This window comes from Chlorocebus sabaeus, chromosome 19, assembly GCF_047675955.1.
Source record: "Chlorocebus sabaeus isolate Y175 chromosome 19, mChlSab1.0.hap1, whole genome shotgun sequence".
Taxonomy (NCBI): domain Eukaryota; kingdom Metazoa; phylum Chordata; class Mammalia; order Primates; family Cercopithecidae; genus Chlorocebus; species Chlorocebus sabaeus.
In genome coordinates, this window is record NC_132922.1 from 1,150,072 (window position 1) to 1,162,232 (window position 12,161).

The 12,161-nt window shown below is 57.3% G+C and overlaps 1 long non-coding RNA gene across 1 annotated transcript in view; it reads left to right on the forward strand.

The window, feature by feature from the left end:
- Positions 1-12,161, forward strand: part of LOC119627295 (uncharacterized) — a 247,794-nt gene that overhangs the window by 99,870 nt on the left and 135,763 nt on the right. The gene's annotated exons all lie outside the window — the stretch shown is intronic.

A 12,161-nucleotide genomic window follows, 5' to 3' on the forward strand; every position in this document is an offset into this window, starting at 1 on the left:
CTGAATCAACAAGCAGTTTTTCTGGCTGTTCGGTGGCCTGTGTTGCGGGGACACCCAGGGAGGTCTCAGAGGCGCGGGGACCTGTCCTGTTGGGTGGTTTTGGATGAGTCTGGGTTGATCATGCAGGGAGCTGAGGGCCCAGCCACAAGGTGTGGCCCTCATGGAAGATAAACCCAGGAAACGGTGAGAGCTGTCAGTGGGGAAAGTCCGTGGCTGGAAAATCCAGGTGCCCAGACAGGGTGCTCGGCGCAGCTGCCCAGTGGGCAGGGGGTGGGTCTCGGAGCCTGGACTCTGGAGCTGTGTGGCTTCATGGGCGAATGGGCCTTTGAATTTCCTGTGTGACCTGGAGCTTGTTCCTGACTCCCGTGGGCCTCCGTTTCTTCATCTGTAAATTGGGGACATTGAAGATCCCTCCCAGGGTGACTTTGAGGCTCCACTGGGGACACGCCTGTGGGACCTTAACAAAGAATCCGGGTGGGAGGCGCCGTCGTGGAACCCGTCCACACTCTGCTTCCTGGTGTTAAACGTGAGGACGGCTGGGCAAGTGGGGCTGTGCAAAGTCATCTCCAAAACACTTCATCACAACATTGAACATTGTCTTACTATTGGTTATAACGTATAAAGAAAAAGTCGTGAAGTCAATAGTGTGCTGTAATTTAACCCCCTAGAACCTTGAGCACTAAAACGCTTCGTTCCCTGTCGGACGCGCAGCGGGAGGCGTTAGGGCAGCGCTTGCTCCCCGTCCTGCGGCCACACAGAGCGCGCTCCTCCCAGGCCCTGGAGCTGCCTCGCTTCTCCCCTCCTCCGAGTGTGGCCCGGCCTCCTGCGTTCTGTCCTCGGCACGGTCAGAGCCAGGAAACATCTCCGAGGGCCTGCGATGTGAAGGCCTCCAGGCCTGGCCTCACCCGGAGCAGGTTGGGTGCTCAGGGAAGGGAAGCCAGGCTGTGCATCCCCGGGAGGAGGCTGGGTGGGTGGGCTGGTCGCCGTGTCCCTGGGCTACACTCCTAGGGTGTCGTGGGGTGGGTTAGCTCCTGTGCTGTGTGCTCCTGTGCCAGCAGCGGTGGCCGTGGGGCCCTCTCGGTGGCCCTTCCGGAGGAGGGTTCTCTGGTTCTGAGGGTGCAGGCGTCCAGGTCGATGCTGTGCGAACGGGCCTGTGTCTGCACTACCGCTCCCCCATCCTGCCTCAGGTTGGAAAGAGATGGGTGGTCCAGCTGTCTCTGCAGAATTCCCCCATGTCCTACGAGCAAGGCATTGGTCTGTGGCTTTATCTGGTTTGTGTCCAGGGGGTTCTAATGACCGACCCTCTGCTTGCCGGAGGCCTTCTGAACGGCAGCTTTGGAAAAGTCAAGGGTGGTCGTCCTGGGTCCTGGGCTGACTGAGATACCAGGGTGTCCAGCTCTGAGGAATTCCCTGAGCCTCGGCCCCTGGCGGGCAGCGGGATGGACGTGGCTGGGCCTCAGGTGAGGCAGGAGTGGGAGGCGGGTGAGCCTAGGGCCAGCTTCACAGAGGGACATCCAGACAGAGCTATGTGGACCTGCATCTTTGTCAACATCAAGGGGCAGGTGGGGTGAGAGAGCGGTCACCGAGGGCAGGATTCTGGAAGCTTCTGGGTGCGTCAGAGGTGCCTGTGATCATCACAGGCTTGGTTTATATCACAGCTGGCACCAGGGTGCACTCAGCAGTAGGCCGAGGGTGCTGCCCAGGCTGGGGAGCTCCTATGGGAAGGGACCTGGGCTGGTTCCGGAGAGCGCACCCCGCCCTGGACACACAAGCCCCAGCCCCGGACACACAAGCCCCAGCCCCCTTAATTTTTGCCTGAGGACCTTATCAGGGCCTTTAGGTCGTGAACGTGAGTCTGACTTCAAGTAGGAAAAAGCACCGTCCAGATTGTCTGACCCACGCTTTCCCGAGGAAGGAGGCCTCGTGGGGCTGGGCTGCTCCGGACCCCGTGGGAGGCTGGGGACCCCCCTCACCCATAGCCTTTGCAGGGTCCTGTGTCGTTGGCGAGGCACTCCCCACATTCCTGGGCTTCTTTGTGACTTTGCATTTTTTTTGTGACCTGGGCTTCATGGGACCTTGCCTGGTGGGCGGCTCCTCACCCCCTGGGGTGCAGAGGAGGAGGCTGAGGCTCTGCAGGGAGCCCCCTCCCCAGGGTGGCCCACCCTGGGTGGGGGGTCTCCTCGCCCTCCATCCATCTGCATGACTGGGATGCCCTGGATCCATCTTTTGTTCACACTCATTACCTTTTTTGCTGGTTGGTTTTTCTCCTACCAAAGAAATGTGCCCCCTTAAAGAAAACCTTAAACGAAATGGTCCTAGTGCAGAAGCAGAGGTGGTGGGGCTCCTGGTGCCTCGCCCGCTGCCTGTGGACAGGGCCTCTACGGCCTGCCTGATGCTTCTGGGCAGGTGCGTGTGGACCCTACCTCCATTCCCCTGCACCCCCACCGGGCTACGGGACCTCCCCTTCCCTCGTCCTGGACCCTCCCCTCCCCAGGCTCCCTCCGGAAGGTCCAGCCCCACCCTGCACCCCTCACCCCTGCAGCACCCCAGCCCCGCGGCGGACAGAAGCTGAGGAGGTGAGCCGGCAGCTGTGCCTGCATCTCATTTCGCTGAGAATGCAGCTCAATTTGAGTAAAGCCACCGGCCAGGAATCCATACTTTCCCCATAAACCTCTGGGCTGGCAGATGTCAATACTGTCGGGATTGAGGTGCCATTCAGACGTCAGGCCTGTTTAGATGAAAATGTCTAATCAGAAAAACATTGGGGGCTTAGAAGAGATGGACCAAACAATTCCAAAACAATTTATCTTAGAAATGAATTCCAAGGAAAACTTTACCCGGGGGGGCTGGAGCTTAGAGTTTTATTTTCAATTTATTAAAACCCTGATGCCTCGTGTTCTTCGCGAGCCTGGGCTGAGCCCTGGGCGGCTCGAAGTCAGTGCGTTCCTGGGTGAGATTCTCTCTCTGTCCCCAGGTGGGACTCTGTGTCCACGAGTGGGATTCTGTGTTCCCACGTGGGATTCTCTCTCTGTCGCTGGGGGGATTTTGTGTCTCTGAGTGGGATTCTCTCTGTCCCCAGGCGGGATTCTCTCTCCATCCCTGGGTAGAATTTTGGTGTCCCCGGCCACCCAAGAAGCTATACCCTCTATGTTGCCCATGCCAGACACTGGTGCCACGCAGGTCACCTTTGCTCTCGATGACTTGTTCTTCAGCCCCCGTCACGACTCCCGGTGGTCGACAGAGCCCCATTGGCTCCTCCTGGGTCTCCACGGTGGCCCCGGGCACTGTTCTGACACCCGCGCCCTGAGCCAGATCCTTGGGTTGGTTCTCAGCAGAGGCTGCCATCCCTCGGTCACCCCATCTGAGCCGGCCTCTTGGCTGCACACCCAGAGAGTGGCCCTGGAGCCACAATGTTTGCCAAAAAGCTGTGTGGCCTTGGGCAAGATGCCAAACCTCTCTGGGCTCCATTGGCGTGAGCTGTAAGGTGGGGATGGTGGTGACAGTGCCCGGCTGGCAGAGCTGTGTGGCCTTGGGCAAGACGCCAAACTTCTCTGGGCTCCACTGGCATTAGCTGTAAGGTGGGGATGGTGGTGACGGTGCCCGGCTGGCAGAGCTGTGTGGCCTTGGGCAAGACGCCAAACTTCTCTGGGCTCCACTGGCATTAGCTGTAAGGTGGGGATGGTGGTGACGGTGCCCAGCTGGCAGAGCACTGATGAGGATTAGAGGTGTGAGCAGCTCAGCTCATGGAAAAGACTCAGGGCTGATGGGTGGAGACACATCCATGAACACTGCAGACGCTGCCAGGAACTTGCACAGACCTCACTGGGAGACTTGGGGGCGGGTTGGAGTGGCCCAGGTCCTTGGATGGCTCTGGGTTGGCAGCTCACTTGGAGGTGGAGGAGCTGGGGGAGGGGAGGCCCCAGATGTCCCCCAACCCCCGTCCCCAGTGAGGAGGAGAGTGAAGGGCTGCTGGCCCTCCCTGGGTGGGCACCTCCCACTCCCTTGGGCCTGGTGGTGAATTATAGAGAAAATATGCTCTCGGCCTGTTAGCTTTGAGCTGCTGTGGTCGGGAATTGAGTTTCTTAATAAACAGGAAAATGAAAAAGTTTTGAGCTACTAGAAATTCAGATAAATTATCAGTAGGTAATAAATGGAGCTATCTGGAAAAATGAAAGAGAATTTTCTCCCCAAGACCAGGGGCCTCTTGTCTTAAACCTGAGTGTTGGTTTTCCCTGTTTCAAGGAGACTGAGAGCGGCATAGCCTCAGCCCCTCCACCACACAGTGCTCCATCTCTGGGGAGGGCCCCGGATGGGGGTGTCAGGGTCCCTTGGGTGGCAGGACCACTCCCCTCTAAGGTTCAGGGTTGGGGAGTCTCAGCAGAGCCGGGGGCTCAAGGGGAGGAAGAGAGGACAGAGCCCATCACACAGTGTGGCCCCCTGAGGACAGAAGGTAGTCCTGGCACCCGGACCCCATATCCTGCAGGGGATGCGTTGCTGTCTAGAGTCTCACGGTGACTGAGAAATGTGAGGGGCACCCCGGAGGTTTCCCTGGCCTGGGCTGCAGTGGCTCTGGAGGGTCCCAGGCCACCTCTGGAAGCTCCGCCTTCTGGGGGATCGTCCCCTACAGAGCCTGGCTGCCAAACCCTGAGGGAGGCTCCCAAGTATTGAGAGGCTGTACACACACTCATGGCTTATAGGGGCAGAGAGCACTCTGGGCATGGATGCATCCTTCCAGGGACAGTGGGCACAAGGTCAGGTCACTCTGATGACCTTGGACCTAGAGTAAGGCTGCCCGTGAGAAAAGCACAGGGCACCTGGGGTGAATGTCTCTTCAGTCACCTGCACCCGGGGCGAGTCCTCCCCAGTCACCCACACCCGGGGCGAGTCCTCCCCAGTCACCCACACCCGGGGCGAGTCCTCCCCAGTCACCCGCACCCGGAGCGGGTCCTCCCCAGTCACCTGGACTTGGGGTGAGTCCCCCCATCACCTGCACTGTTGGAGCATCCACTCTGCTGCCTTCTGTCTCTATGGATCTGGTTACTTTAAGTCCTTTGTGTAAATGAGATCCTGTATTATGGGGCTTAGCTTTCTAGCCATAATTTTTGGAGGACAGAAATATTGAGTTCTAACAAATTGCCTTGCCCCTTTTGAATTGGGGTGTTTCTACGGACTTCTTTACATATTGAGAATGTTAAACCATCTCAGAGATATGATTTGTGAACAATTTCTCTGATTTTTTTAGGTTGCCTTTAACTCTGTTGATAATGTCCTTTGATGCAGAAATGTTTTTATTTTTGATGAAGCCTAACTTACTTATTTTTTCTTTTGTTTCTTGCCCTTTGGTGTTATATCCAGGAAATCACTGACATATCTAACGTCATGAAGCTTTTCTCCTAGGTTTTCTAGGACTTTTAAAATTTTAGCGCTTCTGTTGATATCTATTTTGAGTTAATTATTGTATATGGTGTCAAATAAGGAAGATTTTGAGGAAGACAATCACAGAGGGAACAACTGGGCCCTTCCATGGTGGCATCTTGTTGCAGAACGTCCAGCTGGGGAAGGGATGCAAATGCCGTCATCCGAGATCCTTGGGCATATCTGGCTGTGGGAGGATATGGGGTGCAGGGCGGTCATAGTTCTGGGAGCCCAGAGCGGCTCCCCTGAAAACCAACGTGTCCTCATGGGCGTGCACACCTGCTGTGGAAGGCACCCTGGAGAGCTCTAATCAGAGCCCAGCGCAGAGCATGGCTGAGCCCTGTGCCCATCTCACAGGGGACTTGTTCGTGGAGTCCTCCCACAAATCCTTCAACGCAGCAGGAGAAACACCTGCTAGGACACTGTGGCTGCGACGTGCACCTTCCCCCAAAGCCAAGGTCTGGGCTGCCTGAGACTCTGGATGTGGCTTTGTCATTGAAGGCTCTGCCTCCAGGGGCTCTTGGTCAAGGGTGTGGGGAGACACAGAGCCAGTTCACCAAGCAAGGCTCTCCCGGGAGTGAAGCCTGTCCAGAGAGGGAGATGGTGGGGCCAGTGACGGTATCTCTCCCGGCCCCTCTCTGTCTCCCCATCCCTGAGCCACCCCCACAAAGCCAGACAATTCAGGCCACCAGAAATCTCACTGTTGCCTTAAGAGGATGTGTTTGGGGTGGGTCAGGGTTAGACCCCCCCCCACCCCTCACCCTGCTTGGCGCCCACACAGGCACAGTGAGACCCGGCTGTAGATGCAAATGGCCCTTGGTCCCTGCCTCTAACTGGGGACGTAGGAAGGTCCACTTCCCAGGAGGTAGTGAGCATGCACCTGGAAGCCCCCAGAGATGACATTTCTTTTGCTGTTCTTGCTCTTCTTGATTCTGTCCTCCACCTTTTGGGGAAATTTGGGGTGTGAAGGGTAGCATATCACCCAGTGGGCCCTATCCAGGCAGAGTGTTGAGAAGCTGGTGGGATGGGCCGTCCTCTCCTTATCCAGTCTCGTCCACAGAGGAAGCCAGACCAGGATGCCAGGGAGATGCTAGCACAGGAGACGGCTGTAAGCAGGGCCCATCAGAGACACCACCCTCCAGTCAGCCCAACTCCCTCCTGGAATCCTCTCCACGACACTCAGAAGGGGGTCTCACCACTGTCCCCATGCAGAGATGAGGGCATGGGGCTCAGAGAGATTCTCTGCCAAAGGACTCCCCTATAAGAGTCCCACAAGGACTTGAACTTGGATCTGTCCGATTCTGGGCCCTGAGCTTCCAACCACAGCCCAGTGAGACCATAAATAGGAAACAACCTGAGTGTCACTTGTTATTCTAAACTCATGCTTTGCCCAGGTGCTTCCCACAGTGAGTGCTGATCACTGCGGTTCCTGTGCATCCACGGGCACAAGGTGAAGGGAGGGTGGGAGAGGACGGCTGGAGAGAGACAGAAGGGGAGACAGAGATGGATGGAGAGAGAGAAGGATGGAGAAATGGATGGACAGAGATGGATGGGAAGAGAGGGATGGAGAGAGAGGATGGATGGAGAGAGAGAAGGATGGAGAAAGAGATAGATGGGGAGAGAGAGATGGATGGAGACAGAGATGGATAAAGAAAGAAATGGATGGTGAGAAAGAAATGGATGGAGGGAGAGAGGGATGGAGAGAGATGGATGGAGAGAGAGATGAATTGAGAGAGAGATGGATGGAGAGAGAAATGGATGGATAGAGATAGAGATGGATGGAGAGAGATGGATGGAAAGAGACGGATGGAGAGAGAGATGGATAGGGAGAGAGATGGATGGGGAGAGAGATGAATGGAGAGAGATATTGATGGAGAGAGATGGATGGAGAGAGAAATGGATGGGGAGAGAGAGATGGAGAGAGACGGATGGAGAGAGATGGAGAGAGAGATGAATGGAGAGAGAGATGGATGGAGAGAGAGATGGATGGAGAGAGAAGTGGATGGAGAGAGATGAAGAGAGAGATGGATGGAGAGAGAAGTGGACGGGGAGAGGGAGATGGAGAGAGAGATTGATGGAGAGAGGGATGGAGAGAGATGGAGAGATGGATGGAGAGAGATGAATGAATGGAGAGAGAGATGGATGGAGAGGGAGAAGGATGGGGAAAGAGATGGAAAGAGAGATGGAGAGAGAGATGAATGGAAAGAAATGGATGGAGAGAGAGAGGGATGGAGAGAGGTGGAGAGAGAGATGAATGGAGAGAGATGGATGGAGAGAGATTGATGGAGAGAGATGGATGGAGAGAGAGAAATGGATGGGGAGAGAGAGATGGATGGAGAGAGAGATGGATGGAGAGAGATGGATGGGGAGAGGGATGGAGAGATAGATGGATGGAGAGAGAGATGGATGGAGAGGGATGTATGGAGAGAGATGGATGGGGAGAGAGATGGATGGGGAGGGATGGATGGAGAGAGATGGATGGGGAGAGAGATGGATGGGGAGGGATGGATGGAGAGAGATGGATGGGGAGAGAGATGGATGGGGAGGGATGGATGGAGAGAGATGGATGAAGAGAGAGATGGATAGGGAGAGAGATGGATGGTGAGAGAAATGGAGAGAGAGGGATGTAGAGAGAGATGGATGGAGAGATGGATGGAGAGAGAGATGGATGGAGAGAGAGATGGATGGAGAGAGAGAGATGGGTAGAAAGAGATATGGATGGAGAGAGAGATGGATAAAGAGAGAAATGGATGGTGAGAGAGAGATGGATGGAGAGAAACATGGTTGGAGAGAGATGGATGAAGACGGATGGAGAGAGAGATGAATGGGGAGAGAGAAATGGATAGGGAGAGAGAGATGGATGGAGAGAGAGAGATGAATGGAGAGATGGAGAGAGATGGATGGAGATAGAGAGATGGATAGAGAGAAATGGATGGGGAGAGAGATGGATGGAGAGATGGATGGAGAGAGAGATGGATGGGGGTGGATGGGAGTGGGTGGAGGGGTGGATGAAGAGAGAGATGGATGGGGGTCGATGGGAGTGGGTGGAGGGGTGGATGGGAGTGGGTGGAGGGGTGGATGAAGAGAGATGGATGGGGGTGGATGGGAGTGGGTGGAGGGGTGGATGAAGAGAGAGATGGATGGGGGCAGATAGGGGTGGGTGGGAGGGTGGATGGGGAGTGGATGGAGAGAGAGTTGCATAGCGGGGTGAAAGGGGAGTGGAGGGTTGGGTAGAGGGTGGATGAAGCATGAATGGGAAACGCCTGAGTGTTTTTCCATCATTTCCAGTGACCAGCGTCTGACGCATCCTTTGAGACCCCACAGGGCACTCTTTATGAAGCTATGTTATCCACATCCTGATGTGACTTCACACAGGATTCGGGGGGCATTTATTGAAATGGGGGGCAACTGAGCTGCCATCAACATTCGAAAAAACACAGCCAGGTGCAGTGGCTCATGCCTATAATCCCAGCACTTTGGGAGGCTGAGGCGGGCGGGTCACTTGAGGTCAGGAGTTTGAGACCAGACTGGCTAATACGGTGAAACCCCGTCTCTACTAAAAATACAAAAATTAGCCGGGCGTGGTGGCAAGCGCTTGTAGTCCCAGCTACTCAGGAGGCTGAGGCAGGAGAATCGCTTGAAACTGGGAGACGGAGCTTGCAGTGAGCCGAGATCACGCCACTGCACGCCAGCCTGGGCGACAGAGCCAGACTCCATCTCAAAACAACAGCAACAACAACAACTTGAAAAACGAACGAAGGAAGGAAGGGACCCGGCTGTTGTCCTTTTCTGAGATCCTGGGCAGTCCTCGGTGCGTTCCCAGGGTCCAGACCCTTTCACTGGTTCTGAGGGCCGAGCGCTGTCTCCACCTGTTTCCACCGCTGGGCAGTGGGAGCGGGTGGGGGTAACAGAACGAGCAGAGGAGGCAGAGATGCCAGGACTGGGGAGGGACGCAGCTGCCTGTGGGCAGGACCCTGTCCCCAGCGTCTGCCTCCTGCAGGGTCCCCGAGGGCCCAGCGCTTCCTCCAGCAAAGGGAGGCCTCTTGCTAAGGCCTGGCCTGGGCCCAGGGGCTTCGCAGGGATGGAGATTTTACTGCCACAAACACCAGAGCCAGGGATTGTGTTTCTCCGGCTGAGTGGAGGTTTCCAACCCAGCAGGTGTGACGCAGCTCGGCAGCTCCAGCGGGGACTCTAGACCCTGGAGGACGCCTCTGCCCAGGAGCTCTTGTGTGCCCTGGACTGGTTCCCTCCGGGTCTGAAAACAGCCCCACAGACCCCAGGCCCTGCTCAGTGGCAATGAAACCCGCTTCTGCTAAACGCAGGAGCCCCTATTTGGAGGAAGATTTTTTTTCCTTGAAATGATTCCAGCTAATCTCACGCATTTCGTGGAAGAATTCTCCAAACTGCCAGGGCCCTGGTTTCCTCCTTTGTTCCTGCAAACAGCTGTTTCCTCCCGAGGACCGGGGCCTCAGGCCTCCCCGACACCCGCTCGCTTGGCCGCCGCGTCCCGGCAGGTGGCGCTGAGTCACCGCCTTTCACGGCGACGGCGCTTCCTGCGATCTGCAGGCTCAGATTTTCCTCTTACGCAACGATTTACAGAATCCACTGTTGACTTAGGGATCTGGGGAGCCTAACTTAAAATTAAGTAAATACAGAAACCAGGGAGCCAGTGTCTTCCGAACAGGAGCCGTCATCGGTACCTCGGGCCTCGGGGGAGGCCCGGCCCCGGCTGCTGCTTGGCCGCGGGTCCCTGCAGGACGCGCTCGCTCCGGGAGAGCCGGGTCCCCCGCCTTGCGCGGAGCAGAGGGTCGGGGGCGCCGCAGAGGGACGGGGGCGCCGCAGCGCAGGCCTCGCGCAGGGTGGTCTTGAGACACTGCCCAGACTGGACACAGAGCCGGAGGACCGAGACCGAGGCACGCCCTCCCCACGGCCTGCCGCGCCTGCCTGTGCCGTGAATGGAGGGAGGGGCAGAATCCGCTGGAAGCCGAGTGCATTCAGGGCAGGGCCCACACTCTGCCTGGCCCGAGGAGGGGCTGCTCCCATCTGGGAGCCCTACCCTGGTGGCTCGGGGAGGGAGCTGGGAGCTTTGCACCCAGTGAAGAGATCTGCATCCCGTGTGCCCTGAAACACACGTGTGTGCCCCGAAACACCTGCACCCTGCGTGCCCTGAAACACACGTGTGTGCCCCGAAATGCCTGCACCCCGCGTGCCCTAAAACACGCGTGTGCCCCGAAACAACTGCACCCCGCGTGCCCTGAAACACACACGTGTGCCCCCAAACACCTGCACCCCACATGCCCTGAAACACACACACTGGAGTTCAGTCCTGGAGCCGGCTGGACCCTGAAAAATCATGTATTTCAATTCGTTTATATCCCAGAACTGCTAATTACAAGGACATTTTGGCACAAGAGTAATTATTTTTGCTTCCCAGTTAGCCCAGATCTTCAAGAGAAGGTGGGTCCATGTGGGTTGGGCCCAGGGCCTCTGTCCTCAGAGCCAGGTGCTGTCTGAAGCATCATACCCACAGGCAGAGCAACCGGCCTCAGTTCAAATGTTTAGAGAAACAGAGAAAGGAGCATAGCGCTGTTTCCCCAGAAGGTTGTGTCCCTAACACTTGCCTTGCCAAGGAGGGTGCTCAGGGTGAACCCCTCAGAGGGGCTGGTCCCAGCTCAGATCCACCCTGGGGCTGGGGTGGAGCTGCAGATGAGGCCGGATTCCTTCCCCACAGGGGTCTCTATAGAGCATGGGGTTGTGGAGGGGCACACTCGCTCCTGCCTTCCCTGGGGGCTCCAGAGGAAGAGGGAGGATTAACTGCTGACTCCTGGGCTTCTCTCTGGGAAGGAGCCTGTAGCTCCTCAGGGCCCATGGGGCAGCCCCTTGTGGGAGCTGGAGCCCCTGTGGAGGGTGCCCAGGGCCCACATGGCACCTGCCCGCTCCTCACTGGAGGGAGGCAGCTCTGCCCGTGCCGCTGCTGCAGAGGCCTGGGATAGGCAGCTTCATGGAACCCAGACCCCATCCAGGGAAGAGCAGAGTGCTCAGGGCCCGCATTGTCACCCCCCTGTGACCTCGCCTCCCAGGGCTGCTCTTGACTGTCCTGGCACCTGCTCATTCTGGGCCCTTCTCCTGGGTACGTAGATTCCCCGGTATCTGTCCAGCGTCCCCACACCCCAGCTCCGATTCCAAATCCTCCTGCTGAGTCTGCGCAGAGCTTGGTTCCCTGAACTCCTCCCCCCACACCCAGGCCTCTTTCTAGTCTTGCCAGGTGTGGTAGTGGGGGGCTCCTCCCCAGGGGCCAAGAGTGCAGCCATCCTGACGCAGACTCCCCTCCTACCCCTCCAGGCTGTGGGGCATGGAGCCGTGCCGGGCTTCCTGGGAACAGGGCCCAGGCCCCAGCCACTTTCCCGGGAGCTCAGAGCCGCTGGTCTCCATCAGGCACCAGGCGTGATTACCAAGGCTCGTGGTGGATGTTTCTGTGGACTGGGGCTGTAGGCAGGGGAACTGCAGAACTAACCCCACTCTGAAGGGACAGGGACTGGTCTGCGGCTCGAGGTCTCCTCTGGGGACTGAAGCAGGGGTGAGGCCTGGCCAGCACCTGTGCTGTGGGCGGACAGGGGCCGCGGGCATCACCACCCTCTGTGGCTCAAGGGCCATATGTGTGTCCGGCAGAATCTAAGGGGTTGGAGAGGCTGCCTGGAGCCGCACCAGGGAGAAGGCTCTGGAAACAGCACATAGGGGATTAAAGC